Source organism: Phyllobates terribilis, unplaced genomic scaffold (genome assembly GCF_046119375.1).
Source record: "Phyllobates terribilis strain yellow unplaced genomic scaffold, ASM4611937v1 Scaffold_27__1_contigs__length_16484149, whole genome shotgun sequence".
NCBI lineage: Eukaryota > Metazoa > Chordata > Amphibia > Anura > Dendrobatidae > Phyllobates > Phyllobates terribilis.
In genome coordinates, this window is record NW_027362787.1 from 5969088 (window position 1) to 5993350 (window position 24263).

Below are 24263 nucleotides of genomic sequence, written 5' to 3' on the forward strand. Positions count from 1 at the left end.
CAGGTGGTGAGATAAGCTGCACAATATAATTGACCTTTCAGTATATTGTTGCACACACACCATCTATTTAGCAAATGCCCTTGTTATCAACTGCAGCCTTTTAAACTCACCTGAGCTAACAGGTATGTGCGCTGGTTACTCTGCTGCGCTTAAAATTTCTTTTTTGGTTTGCTACAATGCCTTTTCTGAAACGTTGTCTCCTTCTGCTGGAACACTGACTTCTTTCATTTAATGCCTGCAGACTATAAAAGAGAACCCAACCCAAAAAGTTTGGTTGATTAGTCTGTGGCATTCTGTTAAACTGTTGCTTATGGCGGTCTCTGTGAGCTTCTCAGCGACATTCAGCCAGCCAGGTATCCTGCCTGCAGTAGATGGAATGTGGCAATGGAACGCTGGCTGCGCGTGTCATAATAGGCTCTGAGCCTTTATATACCTGTGCACAGCAGCAGCCACCTTCAGTCTGCTGCTAGACAGCCAGCAGCAGCAGCAGCAGGAGAGGTATGTAATCAGGAGCCCTCCTGCTAAGGGTAGACAGCTGCTCGTTCCACCCCACCCCCCGCCTTAATTGGTTCTCCTCCCTTCCAACGGTGTTGAGGCGGGTGGGAACAGCAGGGGGTGAAGGTGCTGTGTTTAAAGAGGTGGAGTTATGCAGATCTAAAACGCGTGGATTGCAGCAGCAGCAAGCCGAAAAGTGCAGGCATGTAAGGGATCTAGAGGTTGACAACATGTCTTCTTAACAGGAGTCCAGGAGCTCATCTCCACAAATGGACTTTTCAGGATCCTTGGGTGGCTCCGTAGTTTGAAACCAATTCTGGTTATCGCTTCTCGGCCTTTTGGCTAAGATCAAGTGTAGTATCTGTTCTTAGCAGTTTAATATCTGATACGTCCCCTATCTGGGGACCATATATTAAATGGATTTTTAGAACAGGGAGATGGAAAAAGAGCTTGCTCTGTCCACTCCACGCATTGACCTGGTATTGCAGTATCTCCAGGACCGGTGCACCCCTTCTTTAATGCAGTTTCTAAAATCAGAAAGAATTGAATTCAATGTTTTTTGTTCATTTTGCTTGTTTGTCGGATTTTGGGATGGACTCTTTGGCTTTGCTTTTCTTCTCCTCATTGGATTTTTCATGTTCAAAGTTGCAGAAGCCAGATTACAAGCTCATTTTGGTTCAACTTCAGCAACTGTGCATTGCATTGCCATGTAATGTGATGCAATGCTATCTTTCTAGCTCTCCCTTTTTACTTCCTTTTGGATAAACAGACATATTAGGCAAGCATTTTGGAGCTTTCACCTAAATAACTACAGGTGGTGAGATAAGCTGCACAATATAATTGACCTTTCAGTATATTGTTGCACACACACCATCTATTTAGCAAATGCCCTTGTTATCAACAGCAGCCTTTTAAACTCACCTGAGCTAACAGGTATGTGCGCTGGTTACTCTGCTGCGCTTAAAATTTCTTTTTTGGTTTGCTACAATGCCTTTTCTGAAACGTTGTCTCCTTCTGCTGGAACACTGACTTCTTTCATTTAATGCCTGCAGACTATAAAAGAGAACCCAACCCAAAAAGTTTGGTTGATTAGTCTGTGGCATTCTGTTAAACTGTTGCTTATGGCGGTCTCTGTGAGCTTCTCAGCGACATTCAGCCAGCCAGGTATCCTGCCTGCAGTAGATGGAATGTGGCAATGGAACGCTGGCTGCGCGTGTCATAATAGGCTCTGAGCCTTTATATACCTGTGCACAGCAGCAGCCACCTTCAGTCTGCTGCTGGACAGCCAGCAGCAGCAGCAGCAGGAGAGGTATGTAATCAGGAGCCCTCCTGCTAAGGGTAGACAGCTGCTCGTTCCACCCCACCCCCCGCCTTAATTGGTTCTCCTCCCTTCCAACGGTGTTGAGGCGGGTGGGAACAGCAGGGGGTGAAGGTGCTGTGTTTAAAGAGGTGGAGTTATGCAGATCTAAAACGCGTGGATTGCAGCAGCAGCAAGCCGAAAAGTGCAGGCATGTAAGGGATCTAGAGGTTGACAACATGTCTTCTTAACGGGAGTCCAGGAGCTCATCTCCACAAATGGACTTTTCAGGATCCTTGGGTGGCTCCGTAGTTTGAAACCAATTCTGGTTATCGCTTCTTGGCCTTTTGGCTAAGATCAAGTGTAGTATCTGTTCTTATCAGTTTAATATCTGATACGTCCCCTATCTGGGGACCATATATTAAATGGATTTTTAGAACAGGGAGATGGAAAAAGAGCTTGCTCTGTCCACTCCACGCATTGACCTGGTATTGCAGTATCTCCAGGACCGGTGCACCCCTTCTTTAATGCAGTTTCTAAAATCAGAAAGAATTGAATTCAATGTTTTTTGTTCATTTTGCTTGTTTGTCGGATTTTGGGATGGACTCTTTGGCTTTGCTTTTCTTCTCCTCATTGGATTTTTCATGTTCAAAGTTGCAGAAGCCAGATTACAAGCTCATTTTGGTTCAACTTCAGCAACTGTGCATTGCATTGCCATGTAATGTGATGCAATGCTATCTTTCTAGCTCTCCCTTTTTACTTCCTTTTGGATAAACAGACATATTAGGCAAGCATTTTGGAGCTTTCACCTAAATAACTACAGGTGGTGAGATAAGCTGCACAATATAATTGACCTTTCAGTATATTGTTGCACACACACCATCTATTTAGCAAATGCCCTTGTTATCAACAGCAGCCTTTTAAACTCACCTGAGCTAACAGGTATGTGCGCTGGTTACTCTGCTGCGCTTAAAATTTCTTTTTTGGTTTGCTACAATGCCTTTTCTGAAACGTTGTCTCCTTCTGCTGGAACACTGACTTCTTTCATTTAATGCCTGCAGACTATAAAAGAGAACCCAACCCAAAAAGTTTGGTTGATTAGTCTGTGGCATTCTGTTAAACTGTTGCTTATGGCGGTCTCTGTGAGCTTCTCAGCGACATTCAGCCAGCCAGGTATCCTGCCTGCAGTAGATGGAATGTGGCAATGGAACGCTGGCTGCGCGTGTCATAATAGGCTCTGAGCCTTTATATACCTGTGCACAGCAGCAGCCACCTTCAGTCTGCTGCTGGACAGCCAGCAGCAGCAGCAGCAGGAGAGGTATGTAATCAGGAGCCCTCCTGCTAAGGGTAGACAGCTGCTCGTTCCACCCCACCCCCCGCCTTAATTGGTTCTCCTCCCTTCCAACTGTGTTGAGGCGGGTGGGAACAGCAGGGGGTGAAGGTGCTGTGTTTAAAGAGGTGGAGTTATGCAGATCTAAAACGCGTGGATTGCAGCAGCAGCAAGCCGAAAAGTGCAGGCATGTAAGGGATCTAGAGGTTGACAACATGTCTTCTTAACGGGAGTCCAGGAGCTCATCTCCACAAATGGACTTTTCAGGATCCTTGGGTGGCTCCGTAGTTTGAAACCAATTCTGGTTATCGCTTCTCGGCCTTTTGGCTAAGATCAAGTGTAGTATCTGTTCTTATCAGTTTAATATCTGATACGTCCCCTATCTGGGGACCATATATTAAATGGATTTTTAGAACAGGGAGATGGAAAAAGAGCTTGCTCTGTCCACTCCACGCATTGACCTGGTATTGCAGTATCTCCAGGATCGGTGCACCCCTTCTTTAATGCAGTTTCTAAAATCAGAAAGAATTGAATTCAATGTTTTTTGTTCATTTTGCTTGTTTGTCGGATTTTGGGATGGACTCTTTGGCTTTGCTTTTCTTCTCCTCATTGGATTTTTCATGTTCAAAGTTGCAGAAGCCAGATTACAAGCTCATTTTGGTTCAACTTCAGCAACTGTGCATTGCATTGCCATGTAATGTGATGCAATGCTATCTTTCTAGCTTTCCCTTTTTACTTCCTTTTGGATAAACAGACATATTAGGCAAGCATTTTGGAGCTTTCACCTAAATAACTACAGGTGGTGAGATAAGCTGCACAATATAATTGACCTTTCAGTATATTGTTGCACACACACCATCTATTTAGCAAATGCCCTTGTTATCAACAGCAGCCTTTTAAACTCACCTGAGCTAACAGGTATGTGCGCTGGTTACTCTGCTGCGCTTAAAATTTCTTTTTTGGTTTGCTACAATGCCTTTTCTGAAACGTTGTCTCCTTCTGCTGGAACACTGACTTCTTTCATTTAATGCCTGCAGACTATAAAAGAGAACCCAACCCAAAAAGTTTGGTTGATTAGTCTGTGGCATTCTGTTAAACTGTTGCTTATGGCGGTCTCTGTGAGCTTCTCAGCGACATTCAGCCAGCCAGGTATCCTGCCTGCAGTAGATGGAATGTGGCAATGGAACGCTGGCTGCGCGTGTCATAATAGGCTCTGAGCCTTTATATACCTGTGCACAGCAGCAGCCACCTTCAGTCTGCTGCTGGACAGCCAGCAGCAGCAGCAGCAGGAGAGGTATGTAATCAGGAGCCCTCCTGCTAAGGGTAGACAGCTGCTCGTTCCACCCCACCCCCCGCCTTAATTGGTTCTCCTCCCTTCCAACGGTGTTGAGGCGGGTGGGAACAGCAGGGGGTGAAGGTGCTGTGTTTAAAGAGGTGGAGTTATGCAGATCTAAAACGCGTGGATTGCAGCAGCAGCAAGCCGAAAAGTGCAGGCATGTAAGGGATCTAGAGGTTGACAACATGTCTTCTTAACGGGAGTCCAGGAGCTCATCTCCACAAATGGACTTTTCAGGATCCTTGGGTGGCTCCGTAGTTTGAAACCAATTCTGGTTATCGCTTCTCGGCCTTTTGGCTAAGATCAAGTGTAGTATCTGTTCTTATCAGTTTAATATCTGATACGTCCCCTATCTGGGGACCATATATTAAATGGATTTTTAGAACAGGGAGATGGAAAAAGAGCTTGCTCTGTCCACTCCACGCATTGACCTGGTATTGCAGTATCTCCAGGACCGGTGCACCCCTTCTTTAATGCAGTTTCTAAAATCAGAAAGAATTGAATTCAATGTTTTTTGTTCATTTTGCTTGTTTGTCGGATTTTGGGATGGACTCTTTGGCTTTGCTTTTCTTCTCCTCATTGGATTTTTCATGTTCAAAGTTGCAGAAGCCAGATTACAAGCTCATTTTGGTTCAACTTCAGCAACTGTGCATTGCATTGCCATGTAATGTGATGCAATGCTATCTTTCTAGCTCTCCCTTTTTACTTCCTTTTGGATAAACAGACATATTAGGCAAGCATTTTGGAGCTTTCACCTAAATAACTACAGGTGGTGAGATAAGCTGCACAATATAATTGACCTTTCAGTATATTGTTGCACACACACCATCTATTTAGCAAATGCCCTTGTTATCAACAGCAGCCTTTTAAACTCACCTGAGCTAACAGGTATGTGCGCTGGTTACTCTGCTGCGCTTAAAATTTCTTTTTTGGTTTGCTACAATGCCTTTTCTGAAACGTTGTCTCCTTTTGCTGGAACACTGACTTCTTTCATTTAATGCCTGCAGACTATAAAAGAGAACCCAACCCAAAAAGTTTGGTTGATTAGTCTGTGGCATTCTGTTAAACTGTTGCTTATGGCGGTCTCTGTGAGCTTCTCAGCGACATTCAGCCAGCCAGGTATCCTGCCTGCAGTAGATGGAATGTGGCAATGGAACGCTGGCTGCGCGTGTCATAATAGGCTCTGAGCCTTTATATACCTGTGCACAGCAGCAGCCACCTTCAGTCTGCTGCTGGACAGCCAGCAGCAGCAGCAGCAGGAGAGGTATGTAATCAGGAGCCCTCCTGCTAAGGGTAGACAGCTGCTCGTTCCACCCCACCCCCCGCCTTAATTGGTTCTCCTCCCTTCCAACGGTGTTGAGGCGGGTGGGAACAGCAGGGTGTGAAGGTGCTGTGTTTAAAGAGGTGGAGTTATGCAGATCTAAAACGCGTGGATTGCAGCAGCAGCAAGCCGAAAAGTGCAGGCATGTAAGGGATCTAGAGATTGACAACATGTCTTCTTAACGGGAGTCCAGGAGCTCATCTCCACAAATGGACTTTTCAGGATCCTTGGGTGGCTCCGTAGTTTGAAACCAATTCTGGTTATCGCTTCTCGGCCTTTTGGCTAAGATCAAGTGTAGTATCTGTTCTTATCAGTTTAATATCTGATACGTCCCCTATCTGGGGACCATATATTAAATGGATTTTTAGAACAGGGAGATGGAAAAAGAGCTTGCTCTGTCCACTCCACGCATTGACCTGGTATTGCAGTATCTCCAGGACCGGTGCACCCCTTCTTTAATGCAGTTTCTAAAATCAGAAAGAATTGAATTCAATGTTTTTTGTTCATTTTGCTTGTTTGTCGGATTTTGGGATGGACTCTTTGGCTTTGCTTTTCTTCTCCTCATTGGATTTTTCATGTTCAAAGTTGCAGAAGCCAGATTACAAGCTCATTTTGGTTCAACTTCAGCAACTGTGCATTGCATTGCCATGTAATGTGATGCAATGCTATCTTTCTAGCTCTCCCTTTTTACTTCCTTTTGGATAAACAGACATATTAGGCAAGCATTTTGGAGCTTTCACCTAAATAACTACAGGTGGTGAGATAAGCTGCACAATATAATTGACCTTTCAGTATATTGTTGCACACACACCATCTATTTAGCAAATGCCCTTGTTATCAACAGCAGCCTTTTAAACTCACCTGAGCTAACAGGTATGTGCGCTGGTTACTCTGCTGCGCTTAAAATTTCTTTTTTGGTTTGCTACAATGCCTTTTCTGAAACGTTGTCTCCTTCTGCTGGGACACTGACTTCTTTCATTTAATGCCTGCAGACTATAAAAGAGAACCCAACCCAAAAAGTTTGGTTGATTAGTCTGTGGCATTCTGTTAAACTGTTGCTTATGGCGGTCTCTGTGAGCTTCTCAGCGACATTCAGCCAGCCAGGTATCCTGCCTGCAGTAGATGGAATGTGGCAATGGAACGCTGGCTGCGCGTGTCATAATAGGCTCTGAGCCTTTATATACCTGTGCACAGCAGCAGCCACCTTCAGTCTGCTGCTGGACAGCCAGCAGCAGCAGCAGCAGGAGAGGTATGTAATCAGGAGCCCTCCTGCTAAGGGTAGACAGCTGCTCGTTCCACCCCACCCCCCGCCTTAATTGGTTCTCCTCCCTTCCAACGGTGTTGAGGCGGGTGGGAACAGCAGGGGGTGAAGGTGCTGTGTTTAAAGAGGTGGAGTTATGCAGATCTAAAACACGTGGATTGCAGCAGCAGCAAGCCGAAAAGTGCAGGCATGTAAGGGATCTAGAGGTTGACAACATGTCTTCTTAACGGGAGTCCAGGAGCTCATCTCCACAAATGGACTTTTCAGGATCCTTGGGTGGCTCCGTAGTTTGAAACCAATTCTGGTTATCGCTTCTCGGCCTTTTGGCTAAGATCAAGTGCAGTGATTTAGCGATTGCTGCCTTGGTTTTGGTTGGAGGTGTCTGGGGTACCTGGCTCGTCGGCCTTGGGGGATCGTCCTTACTTAATTGTGGGGACTTCACCCCCTTGCTGCTATAGGCGTGTCGGCTTAGTCCCCAGACAACGGGAAGTGATCATACTCGCTCCTTCTGTGTGTTGGAGTGGAGATTACGCTCATTCTGTTGGAGAATCATGGCAACAGAGGCGGAGTTGTGGCCGAAGTTGGAGGTTCCAGAACATGCACGTGTGGAGACCGCTTTCCGGATTTTTGTCCGGAGAGACTGTCAGAAGGTTAAGGACTTTCGGTTTATTATGAAGGAGATCATCTTGGGTGTCGCAAAGGTGAAAAAAGAAGACATCGTGGCAGTTATGGATTATCCCCAAAAGGGTGTCTATGACGTGTTTTTTGAGTCTAGGAAGATTTTGGAGAACTATATGGATTCTTTTGATGAATTGAGACATGAGAAGTTTGTTGGAATTCGGTTTCAACGTCACGTATTTAGTAGTGAAAAGATGGTGACAGTGAAGATGTTTTCACCACTGGTTCCAGAAGAGGACATTGTCACGTTTTTGAGTGGTTTTGCCAAGTCTGTAGTATCAAAAGGTAAAGTAATGAATGAATTCGGAGTATGGACGGGAAAGTGGAAATTTTTTGTGGAATTTAACATGAACAAGGATAGGAGTTTTTCCTACCCGCCTCAAAGGTTTAAGCTTGGTAAAGTAAGTGGGAATTTATTCTTTAATGGGATGGATTCCTTTTGTTCAATTTGTGAGGTATATGGTCATAAACGTGAAGACTGTACTGCAGAAAAGTGTTGGAAGTGTAAAGCGGAAGGACATGTTTCTAAATCATGTCCAGTAGAAAGGAATAAGTGGTGTAACCTGTGTATGGAAATTGGGCATAGGTTTAAGGAATGCCCAAAGAGAAAGAGTAATAAGGAGAAGATGGAAAGTGCAAAGGCGGAAAAGAAAGAAAAAAAGAAGACGGTAGAGGTTCAGAGGCAAACAGAAGAGGAGGAAGCTGATAAAGAAATGGACAAAGTTAAAAAAGGAATTGCGGAAATGAAGGGAAGTGGTGTGTGTTTTGAAGCTTTTTTTCCAAAGGTAATCGCAAGTGTGAAGGCAAATAAAGAGAGGTTTTTTGAAACCTATAAGGTGGGAAGGACATGGATAGATTATGTGAATACAAACTTTGAATCTTTCTCGCAAGAGAAAGGACTGTTGGAGTATCTAACATATTATGCGTTGAAGGGAGGAATGCAGTAATGTGTTTTGTTTCCTTCCTCTATATATTATGTGTCTGAGAGGAAATACTGGTTGTTGTTTTGTTTTTTTTGTATATGCATTAAATAATGTTTTTTTGTTTTAAAATGACACGATGATGGATTTGGTCCATCACCGTTTTCAGAAGTATGGAATCGAGATGGTACTTGTAATCTGAGTGTTAAAAAAAAAAAAAAAAAAAAAAAAAAAAAAAAAATCTGTTCTTATCAGTTTAATATCTGATACGTCCCCTATCTGGGGACCATATATTAAATGGATTTTTAGAACAGGGAGATGGAAAAAGAGCTTGCTCTGTCCACTCCACGCATTGACCTGGTATTGCAGTATCTCCAGGACCGGTGCACCCCTTCTTTAATGCAGTTTCTAAAATCAGAAAGAATTGAATTCAATGTTTTTTGTTCATTTTGCTTGTTTGTCGGATTTTGGGATGGACTCTTTGGCTTTGCTTTTCTTCTCCTCATTGGATTTTTCATGTTCAAAGTTGCAGAAGCCAGATTACAAGCTCATTTTGGTTCAACTTCAGCAACTGTGCATTGCATTGCCATGTAATGTGATGCAATGCAATCTTTCTAGCTCTCCCTTTTTACTTCCTTTTGGATAAACAGACATATTAGGCAAGCATTTTGGAGCTTTCACCTAAATAACTACAGGTGGTGAGATAAGCTGCACAATATAATTGACCTTTCAGTATATTGTTGCACACACACCATCTATTTAGCAAATGCCCTTGTTATCAACAGCAGCCTTTTAAACTCACCTGAGCTAACAGGTATGTGCGCTGGTTACTCTGCTGCGCTTAAAATTTCTTTTTTGGTTTGCTACAATGCCTTTTCTGAAACGTTGTCTCCTTCTGCTGGAACACTGACTTCTTTCATTTAATGCCTGCAGACTATAAAAGAGAACCCAACCCAAAAAGTTTGGTTGATTAGTCTGTGGCATTCTGTTAAACTGTTGCTTATGGCGGTCTCTGTGAGCTTCTCAGCGACATTCAGCCAGCCAGGTATCCTGCCTGCAGTAGATGGAATGTGGCAATGGAACGCTGGCTGCGCGTGTCATAATAGGCTCTGAGCCTTTATATACCTGTGCACAGCAGCAGCCACCTTCAGTCTGCTGCTGGACAGCCAGCAGCAGCAGCAGCAGGAGAGGTATTTAATCAGGAGCCCTCCTGCTAAGGGTAGACAGCTGCTCGTTCCACCCCACCCCCCGCCTTAATTGGTTCTCCTCCCTTCCAACGGTGTTGAGGCGGGTGGGAACAGCAGGGGGTGAAGGTGCTGTGTTTAAAGAGGTGGAGTTATGCAGATCTAAAACGCGTGGATTGCAGCAGCAGCAAGCCGAAAAGTGCAGGCATGTAAGGGATCTAGAGGTTGACAACATGTCTTCTTAACGGGAGTCCAGGAGCTCATCTCCACAAATGGACTTTTCAGGATCCTTGGGTGGCTCCGTAGTTTGAAACCAATTCTGGTTATCGCTTCTCGGCCTTTTGGCTAAGATCAAGTGTAGTATCTGTTCTTATCAGTTTAATATCTGATACGTCCCCTATCTGGGGACCATATATTAAATGGATTTTTAGAACAGGGAGATGGAAAAAGAGCTTGCTCTGTCCACTCCACGCATTGACCTGGTATTGCAGTATCTCCAGGACCGGTGCACCCCTTCTTTAATGCAGTTTCTAAAATCAGAAAGAATTGAATTCAATGTTTTTTGTTCATTTTGCTTGTTTGTCGGATTTTGGGATGGACTCTTTGGCTTTGCTTTTCTTCTCCTCATTGGATTTTTCATGTTCAAAGTTGCAGAAGCCAGATTACAAGCTCATTTTGGTTCAACTTCAGCAACTGTGCATTGCATTGCCATGTAATGTGATGCAATGCTATCTTTCTAGCTCTCCCTTTTTACTTCCTTTTGGATAAACAGACATATTAGGCAAGCATTTTGGAGCTTTCACCTAAATAACTACAGGTGGTGAGATAAGCTGCACAATATAATTGACCTTTCAGTATATTGTTGCACACACACCATCTATTTAGCAAATGCCCTTGTTATCAACAGCAGCCTTTTAAACTCACCTGAGCTAACAGGTATGTGCGCTGGTTACTCTGCTGCGCTTAAAATTTCTTTTTTGGTTTGCTACAATGCCTTTTCTGAAACGTTGTCTCCTTTTGCTGGAACACTGACTTCTTTCATTTAATGCCTGCAGACTATAAAAGAGAACCCAACCCAAAAAGTTTGGTTGATTAGTCTGTGGCATTCTGTTAAACTGTTGCTTATGGCGGTCTCTGTGAGCTTCTCAGCGACATTCAGCCAGCCAGGTATCCTGCCTGCAGTAGATGGAATGTGGCAATGGAACGCTGGCTGCGCGTGTCATAATAGGCTCTGAGCCTTTATATACCTGTGCACAGCAGCAGCCACCTTCAGTCTGCTGCTGGACAGCCAGCAGCAGCAGCAGCAGGAGAGGTATGTAATCAGGAGCCCTCCTGCTAAGGGTAGACAGCTGCTCGTTCCACCCCACCCCCCGCCTTAATTGGTTCTCCTCCCTTCCAACGGTGTTGAGGCGGGTGGGAACAGCAGGGTGTGAAGGTGCTGTGTTTAAAGAGGTGGAGTTATGCAGATCTAAAACGCGTGGATTGCAGCAGCAGCAAGCCGAAAAGTGCAGGCATGTAAGGGATCTAGAGATTGACAACATGTCTTCTTAACGGGAGTCCAGGAGCTCATCTCCACAAATGGACTTTTCAGGATCCTTGGGTGGCTCCGTAGTTTGAAACCAATTCTGGTTATCGCTTCTCGGCCTTTTGGCTAAGATCAAGTGTAGTATCTGTTCTTATCAGTTTAATATCTGATACGTCCCCTATCTGGGGACCATATATTAAATGGATTTTTAGAACAGGGAGATGGAAAAAGAGCTTGCTCTGTCCACTCCACGCATTGACCTGGTATTGCAGTATCTCCAGGACCGGTGCACCCCTTCTTTAATGCAGTTTCTAAAATCAGAAAGAATTGAATTCAATGTTTTTTGTTCATTTTGCTTGTTTGTCGGATTTTGGGATGGACTCTTTGGCTTTGCTTTTCTTCTCCTCATTGGATTTTTCATGTTCAAAGTTGCAGAAGCCAGATTACAAGCTCATTTTGGTTCAACTTCAGCAACTGTGCATTGCATTGCCATGTAATGTGATGCAATGCAATCTTTCTAGCTCTCCCTTTTTACTTCCTTTTGGATAAACAGACATATTAGGCAAGCATTTTGGAGCTTTCACCTAAATAACTACAGGTGGTGAGATAAGCTGCACAATATAATTGACCTTTCAGTATATTGTTGCACACACACCATCTATTTAGCAAATGCCCTTGTTATCAACAGCAGCCTTTTAAACTCACCTGAGCTAACAGGTATGTGCGCTGGTTACTCTGCTGCGCTTAAAATTTCTTTTTTGGTTTGCTACAATGCCTTTTCTGAAACGTTGTCTCCTTCTGCTGGAACACTGACTTCTTTCATTTAATGCCTGCAGACTATAAAAGAGAACCCAACCCAAAAAGTTTGGTTGATTAGTCTGTGGCATTCTGTTAAACTGTTGCTTATGGCGGTCTCTGTGAGCTTCTCAGCGACATTCAGCCAGCCAGGTATCCTGCCTGCAGTAGATGGAATGTGGCAATGGAACGCTGGCTGCGCGTGTCATAATAGGCTCTGAGCCTTTATATACCTGTGCACAGCAGCAGCCACCTTCAGTCTGCTGCTGGACAGCCAGCAGCAGCAGCAGCAGGAGAGGTATTTAATCAGGAGCCCTCCTGCTAAGGGTAGACAGCTGCTCGTTCCACCCCACCCCCCGCCTTAATTGGTTCTCCTCCCTTCCAACGGTGTTGAGGCGGGTGGGAACAGCAGGGGGTGAAGGTGCTGTGTTTAAAGAGGTGGAGTTATGCAGATCTAAAACGCGTGGATTGCAGCAGCAGCAAGCCGAAAAGTGCAGGCATGTAAGGGATCTAGAGGTTGACAACATGTCTTCTTAACGGGAGTCCAGGAGCTCATCTCCACAAATGGACTTTTCAGGATCCTTGGGTGGCTCCGTAGTTTGAAACCAATTCTGGTTATCGCTTCTCGGCCTTTTGGCTAAGATCAAGTGTAGTATCTGTTCTTATCAGTTTAATATCTGATACGTCCCCTATCTGGGGACCATATATTAAATGGATTTTTAGAACAGGGAGATGGAAAAAGAGCTTGCTCTGTCCACTCCACGCATTGACCTGGTATTGCAGTATCTCCAGGACCGGTGCACCCCTTCTTTAATGCAGTTTCTAAAATCAGAAAGAATTGAATTCAATGTTTTTTGTTCATTTTGCTTGTTTGTCGGATTTTGGGATGGACTCTTTGGCTTTGCTTTTCTTCTCCTCATTGGATTTTTCATGTTCAAAGTTGCAGAAGCCAGATTACAAGCTCATTTTGGTTCAACTTCAGCAACTGTGCATTGCATTGCCATGTAATGTGATGCAATGCTATCTTTCTAGCTCTCCCTTTTTACTTCCTTTTGGATAAACAGACATATTAGGCAAGCATTTTGGAGCTTTCACCTAAATAACTACAGGTGGTGAGATAAGCTGCACAATATAATTGACCTTTCAGTATATTGTTGCACACACACCATCTATTTAGCAAATGCCCTTGTTATCAACAGCAGCCTTTTAAACTCACCTGAGCTAACAGGTATGTGCGCTGGTTACTCTGCTGCGCTTAAAATTTCTTTTTTGGTTTGCTACAATGCCTTTTCTGAAACGTTGTCTCCTTTTGCTGGAACACTGACTTCTTTCATTTAATGCCTGCAGACTATAAAAGAGAACCCAACCCAAAAAGTTTGGTTGATTAGTCTGTGGCATTCTGTTAAACTGTTGCTTATGGCGGTCTCTGTGAGCTTCTCAGCGACATTCAGCCAGCCAGGTATCCTGCCTGCAGTAGATGGAATGTGGCAATGGAACGCTGGCTGCGCGTGTCATAATAGGCTCTGAGCCTTTATATACCTGTGCACAGCAGCAGCCACCTTCAGTCTGCTGCTGGACAGCCAGCAGCAGCAGCAGCAGGAGAGGTATGTAATCAGGAGCCCTCCTGCTAAGGGTAGACAGCTGCTCGTTCCACCCCACCCCCCGCCTTAATTGGTTCTCCTCCCTTCCAACGGTGTTGAGGCGGGTGGGAACAGCAGGGTGTGAAGGTGCTGTGTTTAAAGAGGTGGAGTTATGCAGATCTAAAACGCGTGGATTGCAGCAGCAGCAAGCCGAAAAGTGCAGGCATGTAAGGGATCTAGAGATTGACAACATGTCTTCTTAACGGGAGTCCAGGAGCTCATCTCCACAAATGGACTTTTCAGGATCCTTGGGTGGCTCCGTAGTTTGAAACCAATTCTGGTTATCGCTTCTCGGCCTTTTGGCTAAGATCAAGTGTAGTATCTGTTCTTATCAGTTTAATATCTGATACGTCCCCTATCTGGGGACCATATATTAAATGGATTTTTAGAACAGGGAGATGGAAAAAGAGCTTGCTCTGTCCACTCCACGCATTGACCTGGTATTGCAGTATCTCCAGGACCGGTGCACCCCTTCTTTAATGCAGTTTCTAAAATCAGAAAGAATTGAATTCAATGTTTTTTGTTCATTTTGCTTGTTTGTCGGATTTTGGGATGGACTCTTTGGCTTTGCTTTTCTTCTCCTCATTGGATTTTTCATGTTCAAAGTTGCAGAAGCCAGATTACAAGCTCATTTTGGTTCAACTTCAGCAACTGTGCATTGCATTGCCATGTAATGTGATGCAATGCAATCTTTCTAGCTCTCCCTTTTTACTTCCTTTTGGATAAACAGACATATTAGGCAAGCATTTTGGAGCTTTCACCTAAATAACTACAGGTGGTGAGATAAGCTGCACAATATAATTGACCTTTCAGTATATTGTTGCACACACACCATCTATTTAGCAAATGCCCTTGTTATCAACAGCAGCCTTTTAAACTCACCTGAGCTAACAGGTATGTGCGCTGGTTACTCTGCTGCGCTTAAAATTTCTTTTTTGGTTTGCTACAATGCCTTTTCTGAAACGTTGTCTCCTTCTGCTGGAACACTGACTTCTTTCATTTAATGCCTGCAGACTATAAAAGAGAACCCAACCCAAAAAGTTTGGTTGATTAGTCTGTGGCATTCTGTTAAACTGTTGCTTATGGCGGTCTCTGTGAGCTTCTCAGCGACATTCAGCCAGCCAGGTATCCTGCCTGCAGTAGATGGAATGTGGCAATGGAACGCTGGCTGCGCGTGTCATAATAGGCTCTGAGCCTTTATATACCTGTGCACAGCAGCAGCCACCTTCAGTCTGCTGCTGGACAGCCAGCAGCAGCAGCAGCAGGAGAGGTATTTAATCAGGAGCCCTCCTGCTAAGGGTAGACAGCTGCTCGTTCCACCCCACCCCCCGCCTTAATTGGTTCTCCTCCCTTCCAACGGTGTTGAGGCGGGTGGGAACAGCAGGGGGTGAAGGTGCTGTGTTTAAAGAGGTGGAGTTATGCAGATCTAAAACGCGTGGATTGCAGCAGCAGCAAGCCGAAAAGTGCAGGCATGTAAGGGATCTAGAGGTTGACAACATGTCTTCTTAACGGGAGTCCAGGAGCTCATCTCCACAAATGGACTTTTCAGGATCCTTGGGTGGCTCCGTAGTTTGAAACCAATTCTGGTTATCGCTTCTCGGCCTTTTGGCTAAGATCAAGTGTAGTATCTGTTCTTATCAGTTTAATATCTGATACGTCCCCTATCTGGGGACCATATATTAAATGGATTTTTAGAACAGGGAGATGGAAAAAGAGCTTGCTCTGTCCACTCCACGCATTGACCTGGTATTGCAGTATCTCCAGGACCGGTGCACCCCTTCTTTAATGCAGTTTCTAAAATCAGAAAGAATTGAATTCAATGTTTTTTGTTCATTTTGCTTGTTTGTCGGATTTTGGGATGGACTCTTTGGCTTTGCTTTTCTTCTCCTCATTGGATTTTTCATGTTCAAAGTTGCAGAAGCCAGATTACAAGCTCATTTTGGTTCAACTTCAGCAACTGTGCATTGCATTGCCATGTAATGTGATGCAATGCTATCTTTCTAGCTCTCCCTTTTTACTTCCTTTTGGATAAACAGACATATTAGGCAAGCATTTTGGAGCTTTCACCTAAATAACTACAGGTGGTGAGATAAGCTGCACAATATAATTGACCTTTCAGTATATTGTTGCACACACACCATCTATTTAGCAAATGCCCTTGTTATCAACAGCAGCCTTTTAAACTCACCTGAGCTAACAGGTATGTGCGCTGGTTACTCTGCTGCGCTTAAAATTTCTTTTTTGGTTTGCTACAATGCCTTTTCTGAAACGTTGTCTCCTTTTGCTGGAACACTGACTTCTTTCATTTAATGCCTGCAGACTATAAAAGAGAACCCAACCCAAAAAGTTTGGTTGATTAGTCTGTGGCATTCTGTTAAACTGTTGCTTATGGCGGTCTCTGTGAGCTTCTCAGCGACATTCAGCCAGCCAGGTATCCTGCCTGCAGTAGATGGAATGTGGCAATGGAACGCTGGCTGCGCGTGTCATAATAGGCTCTGAGCCTTTATATACCTGTGCACAGCAGCAGCCACCTTCAGTCTGCTGCTGGACAGCCAGCAGCAGCAGCAGCAGGAGAGGTATGTAATCAGGAGCCCTCCTGCTAAGGGTAGACAGCTGCTCGTTCCACCCCACCCCCCGCCTTAATTGGTTCTCCTCCCTTCCAACGGTGTTGAGGCGGGTGGGAACAGCAGGGTGTGAAGGTGCTGTGTTTAAAGAGGTGGAGTTATGCAGATCTAAAACGCGTGGATTGCAGCAGCAGCAAGCCGAAAAGTGCAGGCATGTAAGGGATCTAGAGATTGACAACATGTCTTCTTAACGGGAGTCCAGGAGCTCATCTCCACAAATGGACTTTTCAGGATCCTTGGGTGGCTCCGTAGTTTGAAACCAATTCTGGTTATCGCTTCTCGGCCTTTTGGCTAAGATCAAGTGTAGTATCTGTTCTTATCAGTTTAATATCTGATACGTCCCCTATCTGGGGACCATATATTAAATGGATTTTTAGAACAGGGAGATGGAAAAAGAGCTTGCTCTGTCCACTCCACGCATTGACCTGGTATTGCAGTATCTCCAGGACCGGTGCACCCCTTCTTTAATGCAGTTTCTAAAATCAGAAAGAATTGAATTCAATGTTTTTTGTTCATTTTGCTTGTTTGTCGGATTTTGGGATGGACTCTTTGGCTTTGCTTTTCTTCTCCTCATTGGATTTTTCATGTTCAAAGTTGCAGAAGCCAGATTACAAGCTCATTTTGGTTCAACTTCAGCAACTGTGCATTGCATTGCCATGTAATGTGATGCAATGCTATCTTTCTAGCTCTCCCTTTTTACTTCCTTTTGGATAAACAGACATATTAGGCAAGCATTTTGGAGCTTTCACCTAAATAACTACAGGTGGTGAGATAAGCTGCACAATATAATTGACCTTTCAGTATATTGTTGCACACACACCATCTATTTAGCAAATGCCCTTGTTATCAACAGCAGCCTTTTAAACTCACCTGAGCTAACAGGTATGTGCGCTGGTTACTCTGCTGCGCTTAAAATTTCTTTTTTGGTTTGCTACAATGCCTTTTCTGAAACGTTGTCTCCTTCTGCTGGGACACTGACTTCTTTCATTTAATGCCTGCAGACTATAAAAGAGAACCCAACCCAAAAAGTTTGGTTGATTAGTCTGTGGCATTCTGTTAAACTGTTGCTTATGGCGGTCTCTGTGAGCTTCTCAGCGACATTCAGCCAGCCAGGTATCCTGCCTGCAGTAGATGGAATGTGGCAATGGAACGCTGGCTGCGCGTGTCATAATAGGCTCTGAGCCTTTATATACCTGTGCACAGCAGCAGCCACCTTCAGTCTGCTGCTGGACAGCCAGCAGCAGCAGCAGCAGGAGAGGTATGTAATCAGGAGCCCTCCTGCTAAGGGTAGACAGCTGCTCGTTCCACCCCACCCCCCGCCTTAATTGGTTCTCCTCCCTTCCAACGGTGTTGAGGCGGGTGGGAACAGCAGGGGGTGAAGGTGCTGTGTTTAAAGAGGTGGAGTTATGCAGATCTAAAACACGTGGATTGCAGCAGCAGCAAGCCGAAAAGTGCAGGCATGTAAGGGATCTAGAGGTTGACAACATGTCTTCTTAACGGGAGTCCAGGAGCTCATCTCCACAAATGGACTTTTCAGGATCCTTGGGTGGCTCCGTAGTTTGAAACCAATTCTGGTTATCGCTTCTCGGCCTTTTGGCTAAGATCAAGTGCAGTGATTTAGCGATTGCTGCCTTGGTTTTGGTTGGAGGTGTCTGGGGTACCTGGCTCGTCGGCCTTGGGGGATCGTCCTTACTTAATTGTGGGGACTTCACCCCCTTGCTGCTATAGGCGTGTCGGCTTAGTCCCCAGACAACGGGAAGTGATCATACTCGCTCCTTCTGTGTGTTGGAGTGGAGATTACGCTCATTCTGTTGGAGAATCATGGCAACAGAGGCGGAGTTGTGGCCGAAGTTGGAGGTTCCAGAACATGCACGTGTGGAGACCGCTTTCCGGATTTTTGTCCGGAGAGACTGTCAGAAGGTTAAGGACTTTCGGTTTATTATGAAGGAGATCATCTTGGGTGTCGCAAAGGTGAAAAAAGAAGACATCGTGGCAGTTATGGATTATCCCCAAAAGGGTGTCTATGACGTGTTTTTTGAGTCTAGGAAGATTTTGGAGAACTATATGGATTCTTTTGATGAATTGAGACATGAGAAGTTTGTTGGAATTCGGTTTCAACGTCACGTATTTAGTAGTGAAAAGATGGTGACAGTGAAGATGTTTTCACCACTGGTTCCAGAAGAGGACATTGTCACGTTTTTGAGTGGTTTTGCCAAGTCTGTAGTATCAAAAGGTAAAGTAATGAATGAATTCGGAGTATGGACGGGAAAGTGGAAATTTTTTGTGGAATTTAACATGAACAAGGATAGGAGTTTTTCCTACCCGCCTCAAAGGTTTAAGCTTGGTAAAGTAAGTGGGAATTTATTCTTTAATGGGATGGATTCCTTTTGTTCAATTTGTGAGGTATATGGTCATAAACGTGAAGACTGTACTGCAGAAAAGTGTTGGAAGTGTAAAGCGGAAGGACATGTTTCTAAATCATGTCCAGTAGAAAGGAATAAGTGGTGTAACCTGTGTATGGAAATTGGGCATAGGTTTAAGGAATGCCCAAAGAGAAAGAGTAATAAGGAGAAGATGGAAAGTGCAAAGGCGGAAAAGAAAGAAAAAAAGAAGACGGTAGAGGTTCAGAGGCAAACAGAAGAGGAGGAAGCTGATAAAGAAATGGACAAAGTTAAAAAAGGAATTGCGGAAATGAAGGGAAGTGGTGTGTGTTTTGAAGCTTTTTTTCCAAAGGTAATCGCAAGTGTGAAGGCAAATAAAGAGAGGTTTTTTGAAACCTATAAGGTGGGAAGGACATGGATAGATTATGTGAATACAAACTTTGAATCTTTCTCGCAAGAGAAAGGACTGTTGGAGTATCTAACATATTATGCGTTGAAGGGAGGAATGCAGTAATGTGTTTTGTTTCCTTCCTCTATATATTATGTGTCTGAGAGGAAATACTGGTTGTTGTTTTGTTTTTTTTGTATATGCATTAAATAATGTTTTTTTGTTTTAAAATGACACGATGATGGATTTGGTCCATCACCGTTTTCAGAAGTATGGAATCGAGATGGTACTTGTAATCTGAGTGTTAAAAAAAAAAAAAAAAAAAAAAAAAAAAAAAATCTGTTCTTATCAGTTTAATATCTGATACGTCCCCTATCTGGGGACCATATATTAAATGGATTTTTAGAACAGGGAGATGGAAAAAGAGCTTGCTCTGTCCACTCCACGCATTGACCTGGTATTGCAGTATCTCCAGGACCGGTGCACCCCTTCTTTAATGCAGTTTCTAAAATCAGAAAGAATTGAATTCAATGTTTTTTGTTCATTTTGCTTGTTTGTCGGATTTTGGGATGGACTCTTTGGCTTTGCTTTTCTTCTCCTCATTGGATTTTTCATGTTCAAAGTTGCAGAAGCCAGATTACAAGCTCATTTTGGTTCAACTTCAGCAACTGTGCATTGCATTGCCATGTAATGTGATGCAATGCTATCTTTCTAGCTCTCCCTTTTTACTTCCTTTTGGATAAACAGACATATTAGGCAAGCATTTTGGAGCTTTCACCTAAATAACTACAGGTGGTGAGATAAGCTGCACAATATAATTGACCTTTCAGTATATTGTTGCACACACACCATCTATTTAGCAAATGCCCTTGTTATCAACAGCAGCCTTTTAAACTCACCTGAGCTAACATGTATGTGCGCTGGTTACTCTGCTGCGCTTAAAATTTCTTTTTTGCTTTGCTACAATGCCTTTTCTGAAACGTTGTCTCCTTCTGCTGGAACACTGACTTCTTTCATTTAATGCCTGCAGACTATAAAAGAGAACCCAACCCAAAAAGTTTGGTTGATTAGTCTGTGGCATTCTGTTAAACTGTTGCTTATGGCGGTCTCTGTGAGCTTCTCAGCGACATTCAGCCAGCCAGGTATCCTGCCTGCAGTAGATGGAATGTGGCAATGGAACGCTGGCTGCGCGTGTCATAATAGGCTCTGAGCCTTTATATACCTGTGCACAGCAGCAGCCACCTTCAGTCTGCTGCTGGACAGCCAGCAGCAGCAGCAGCAGGAGAGGTATGTAATCAGGAGCCCTCCTGCTAAGGGTAGACAGCTGCTCGTTCCACCCCACCCCCCGCCTTAATTGGTTCTCCTCCCTTCCAACGGTGTTGAGGCGGGTGGGAACAGCAGGGGGTGAAGGTGCTGTGTTTAAAGAGGTGGAGTTATGCAGATCTAAAACGCGTGGATTGCAGCAGCAGCAAGCCGAAAAGTGCAGGCATGTAAGGGATCTAGAGGTTGACAACATGTCTTCTTAACGGGAGTCCAGGAGCTCATCTCCACAAATGGACTTTTCAGGATCCTTGGGTGGCTCCGTAGTTTGAAACCAATTCTGGTTATCGCTTCTCGGCCTTTTGGCTAAGATCAAGTGTAGTATCTGTTCTTATCAGATCGCTTCTCGGCCTTTTGGCTAAGATCAAGTGTAGTATCTGTTCTTTTAAGAACACAAGAGCTACGATCTACACTTGACGAGAGCGATCGAACTCGGAAGGAGAAGAGCTTCGGATCCCAGCTGACATCGGAGAAGGAAGGCGGATATCGGTGGGAGGAAGAAGCTCTAAAGAATCCAGAAGAAGACGAAGACTCGGAGAAGAATCAGGCTGTCCTGTGGAATCTTCGAGGAAGAAAATCATCGAGACAAAGACCTTTCGGGGAATTTGTCCAGAACACGACGGGAGAAGAATCTGCATAGCTCCACCCATTCTGGGAAGAGTTCCAGATCCAGCTCCAAGAAGTAACTGCAGGAGGAAAGCCATGGCAAGCGCTGCGAGGAAGGCCGAAAAGAAGAGCCTGGAGCAGGGGACAGCCAGGAGGGCCCAGCCAGGAGCCGATTCTGACCCCAAGGACTCTGCCTCCACGACTGGCCAGCAGAAGGGACCCCAGAAGCCCCGCCACGAAGCTCCAGCCCTGGAGCCATGGATGCGGCAGACGGTGGCCCTGAAGCTGAAGGAAGTGGATGGGAGGGTGCCGGATATGTCCTCGGACGTGTTCTGCCAGAAGATGCTGCTGGATCGAGGCTTCTCCAGGTCGGACACCCTCAGCATCCAGACCTTCTTGACGGGGATCTTCTTCGTCACCTTCGCCACTGTGAACACCTGCAGGAGGTTCTGGGAAATGGTAAGCGCAAAAGGACCGGATAATTCTTTCTCTGCCTTTACAGGTAGCTGCCCTATCCAGAGGGACGAAAGGAGGATCACGGTCTCCATGCGCAACCCGCACACCCCAGGCCAAGACATCTGTACCTTCCTGAGACGCTTCTGTTTGGTTGTGAAGGAACCCTCTCACATCCTGAATGGACTCGGCTTCTGGACAGGTAAGTGGTCGGTGACCGTTAGACTTCACAGGGACCTGGCGTACTCAGACGGACTTCGGCACCTGCCCCCGACATTCTCCCTGGGCAACTCCTACGGCCTCATCTATTACCCGGACATGCCGCGGAACTGCAGGAGATGCGGCAAGAACGGCCACGAGATGAAGGACTGCAAGGAGGATGCCTGCAGGATTTGTCGAGTGACGGGACACAGCTCGAAGGACTGCCCGAAGAAGACATCCTGCAACCTGTGTGGGCTGGCGGCTCATCTGTACAAGGATTGCCCCAAGCGTGAGAGATCCTGGGCATCGGTGGTTGCGACGACCCCAGCTACGGAGGACAAGGCCCCGACGACCAGGCCTGTGAAGGTCAAGGACGCGACGACCAAGGCCCCAGCGGCCAAGGCCGAGACGACCAAGGCCAAAGCGGTCAAGGAGTCGGTGGCCAAAGCCCCAGCGACGGTCCCAGCAGCTCCGAAGCAGAAGAAAAAGTCAAAGGAGGGTAAGAGTTCTGTCACCCCTCTCTCGATCCCTCCCCCTGCCACCCCCGTCCAATTCCCCCCCACCCCGGCCACCCCTGCTGAGGATTCCACTTCCTCTTCCTCCTTCCCCTACTCCTCAGCAGGTGTCCTTTCCCCTGCCCCGGCAGCCACTCTCCCTCCCCAGACCATGGTAGCGGTGGAATTAACCTTTCCTCCACCCGCCGCTATCTATTCCGAGGAGGATTTTCCCCTTCTTGTCTCCCCAGTTCCAACCCGGGGAAAGAGGAAGGTGGAGGACAGCCCTGCTACTGAATCCTCCAAAAAGAAGATTCTGGATTTCGTAGGCGAAAAGGAGGATACCCTCCCTGAGCCAGAAGAGATGGAGCACATGGTTGAGACCCTGGTGGCCGAGCCAGAAGAGGAGGAACTGGTGGTCGCCGAGATCGAGGCCGCGCTGCTTGACCAGATGGAGGAAGAGGGCCTGCTGGTGATCCCGTCACCAGCAGTCAACACCGACGAGGGACCACCCGACCGGAGTGGTAACTAAGGTGTATTGCCTGCGCTAACTTTTTCTTTTTTCCCTACATGATGGCTAATATTAACTTATTTTCCATTAATGTCAGGAGCATCAAGGACAAGTTCAGACGTCAGACTATTTATGCCTTCCTTACTTCCCAGTTGTGTGATGTTTATATGTTGCAGGAATGTTCCCTTCCCTCCTCTAGGTCCTTCAAACATCTGGCCAGGGAGTGGTCCCACGGTCCATCCTACTGGTCCGGTGGGGGTGACTGCAAGTCTGCGGGGGTCGCAATTCTGATCAGGGGGGGCGCATTCACGCTTGAGTCCGTCCAGGAGCTCATCTGCGGCAGGGCTCTTGTTGTAGATGGCAACTGGGCGGGAGAACCTGTCAGGTTCATCAACGTGTATGCGTCCCCACTGAAGAATGAGCGTTTGGAGCTTTTCCAGACCCTGCGGCTTCAGCTTGCCACCACCAGGACCTTAGTGATGGCCGGGGATTTCAACTGCCCCATCGAGGAGGATGGTCGTAGTTCTGGCACATCTGCCAAGTTGGACATCACGTCCAAGCTGCTCATCGAGATGGTAACCGAGGCCTCTCTTCAGGACGTGGTGGGCTCCATGGGGAGAGGCTCCACGAACTATTCGTGGAGCCGACCCGATGGCTCACTCCGCTCCAGGATTGACTTTGTGTTCACCTCTCGGGCAGTCAGGCAGAGTAGGCACTCGATGGTCTCCTGCTTCTTCTCTGACCACAGAGCCATTCACTTACAAGGTGTCCTCGGCGACGGTTTTCCGTCCGGCCCCGGCTCCTGGAAGCTGAATTGTGCTCTGCTGGCTCAGGATGAAGTCGTGGAGGAGCTGAGAGCAGCCTACGCAATGTGGCAGTCCTACAAGGGTAGCTTCCAAACAGTCTCTGATTGGTGGGAATATGTTAAACTTGAGTTTCGCTGTTTCTTTCAGGCAAAGGGTCGACAACAGGCGTGTGAGAAGAGGAGGGACTTCAGAGGGCTGCAGCACGAGCTGCGGTCGCTGCAGGACCTTCTTCACTGCGGCTGGGACGTGAGGGAGGAGCTGGAGGAGACCAAGAAGAGCCTGAAAAGGCACTTTGAGGAGGAGTCCAAGCGAATCGTCTTCCGTTCCAAAGTGGAGAATCTGGAGAAGGGTGAGAAATGTAATTCATTCTTTTTCAGGAAACTTCATGCCGGTCACACGCCCCTGAACGAGCTGCGAGACGAGAGCGGAAACATGCGACGTGGGAAGGAGGACGTGATGAGGGTCGTCAGCGACTTCTACAGCGAACTCTACTCCCACAAGACTACCGACCCCGACGCTGCTGATAAGTTCCTGTCAGGTATCACTAACCATCTTGATCCTGCAGGCACGGCAGCCTTGGACAAACCTCTGATGGTGGGCGAATTGCTCTCTGCCGCTAAATCTTTTAGGACCGGCAGGACCCCGGGCAGTGATGGTCTTCCAGCGGAGCTCTATGTAGCGCTGGGAGACCTCATCT

General features: G+C 45.9%; 13 non-coding genes and 1 pseudogene across 13 annotated transcripts; all 14 read left to right on the forward strand.

Annotated features, from left to right (window-relative positions):
* The first annotated feature begins 817 nt into the window (after positions 1–817).
* On the forward strand, positions 818–1008 carry LOC141177596 (U2 spliceosomal RNA). Its single transcript, XR_012254176.1, has one exon. It is a non-coding gene; the product is annotated as a U2 spliceosomal RNA (small nuclear RNA).
* A 1115-nt stretch (positions 1009–2123) lies between these two features.
* Positions 2124–2314, forward strand: LOC141177318 (U2 spliceosomal RNA). The gene has a single exon (XR_012253923.1). It is a non-coding gene; the product is annotated as a U2 spliceosomal RNA (small nuclear RNA).
* A 1115-nt stretch (positions 2315–3429) lies between these two features.
* Positions 3430–3620, forward strand: LOC141177661 (U2 spliceosomal RNA). Its single transcript, XR_012254235.1, has one exon. It is a non-coding gene; the product is annotated as a U2 spliceosomal RNA (small nuclear RNA).
* A 1115-nt stretch (positions 3621–4735) lies between these two features.
* LOC141178407 (U2 spliceosomal RNA) lies at positions 4736–4926 on the forward strand. The gene has a single exon (XR_012254695.1). It is a non-coding gene; the product is annotated as a U2 spliceosomal RNA (small nuclear RNA).
* A 1115-nt stretch (positions 4927–6041) lies between these two features.
* LOC141178409 (U2 spliceosomal RNA) lies at positions 6042–6232 on the forward strand. Its single transcript, XR_012254696.1, has one exon. It is a non-coding gene; the product is annotated as a U2 spliceosomal RNA (small nuclear RNA).
* A 2602-nt stretch (positions 6233–8834) lies between these two features.
* LOC141177972 (U2 spliceosomal RNA) lies at positions 8835–9032 on the forward strand. Its single transcript, XR_012254458.1, has one exon. It is a non-coding gene; the product is annotated as a U2 spliceosomal RNA (small nuclear RNA).
* Positions 9033–10147: 1115 nt separating this feature from the next.
* On the forward strand, positions 10148–10338 carry LOC141178410 (U2 spliceosomal RNA). Its single transcript, XR_012254697.1, has one exon. It is a non-coding gene; the product is annotated as a U2 spliceosomal RNA (small nuclear RNA).
* A 1115-nt stretch (positions 10339–11453) lies between these two features.
* On the forward strand, positions 11454–11644 carry LOC141178411 (U2 spliceosomal RNA). Its single transcript, XR_012254698.1, has one exon. It is a non-coding gene; the product is annotated as a U2 spliceosomal RNA (small nuclear RNA).
* Positions 11645–12759: 1115 nt separating this feature from the next.
* Positions 12760–12950, forward strand: LOC141178412 (U2 spliceosomal RNA). The gene has a single exon (XR_012254699.1). It is a non-coding gene; the product is annotated as a U2 spliceosomal RNA (small nuclear RNA).
* A 1115-nt stretch (positions 12951–14065) lies between these two features.
* On the forward strand, positions 14066–14256 carry LOC141178413 (U2 spliceosomal RNA). Its single transcript, XR_012254700.1, has one exon. It is a non-coding gene; the product is annotated as a U2 spliceosomal RNA (small nuclear RNA).
* Positions 14257–15371: 1115 nt separating this feature from the next.
* LOC141178415 (U2 spliceosomal RNA) lies at positions 15372–15562 on the forward strand. Its single transcript, XR_012254702.1, has one exon. It is a non-coding gene; the product is annotated as a U2 spliceosomal RNA (small nuclear RNA).
* A 1115-nt stretch (positions 15563–16677) lies between these two features.
* Positions 16678–16868, forward strand: LOC141178416 (U2 spliceosomal RNA). The gene has a single exon (XR_012254703.1). It is a non-coding gene; the product is annotated as a U2 spliceosomal RNA (small nuclear RNA).
* A 2602-nt stretch (positions 16869–19470) lies between these two features.
* LOC141177969 (U2 spliceosomal RNA) lies at positions 19471–19666 on the forward strand. The gene has a single exon (XR_012254456.1). It is a non-coding gene; the product is annotated as a U2 spliceosomal RNA (small nuclear RNA).
* A 1115-nt stretch (positions 19667–20781) lies between these two features.
* On the forward strand, positions 20782–20907 carry LOC141178005 (U2 spliceosomal RNA; annotated as a pseudogene).
* The last annotated feature ends 3356 nt before the right edge of the window (positions 20908–24263 follow it).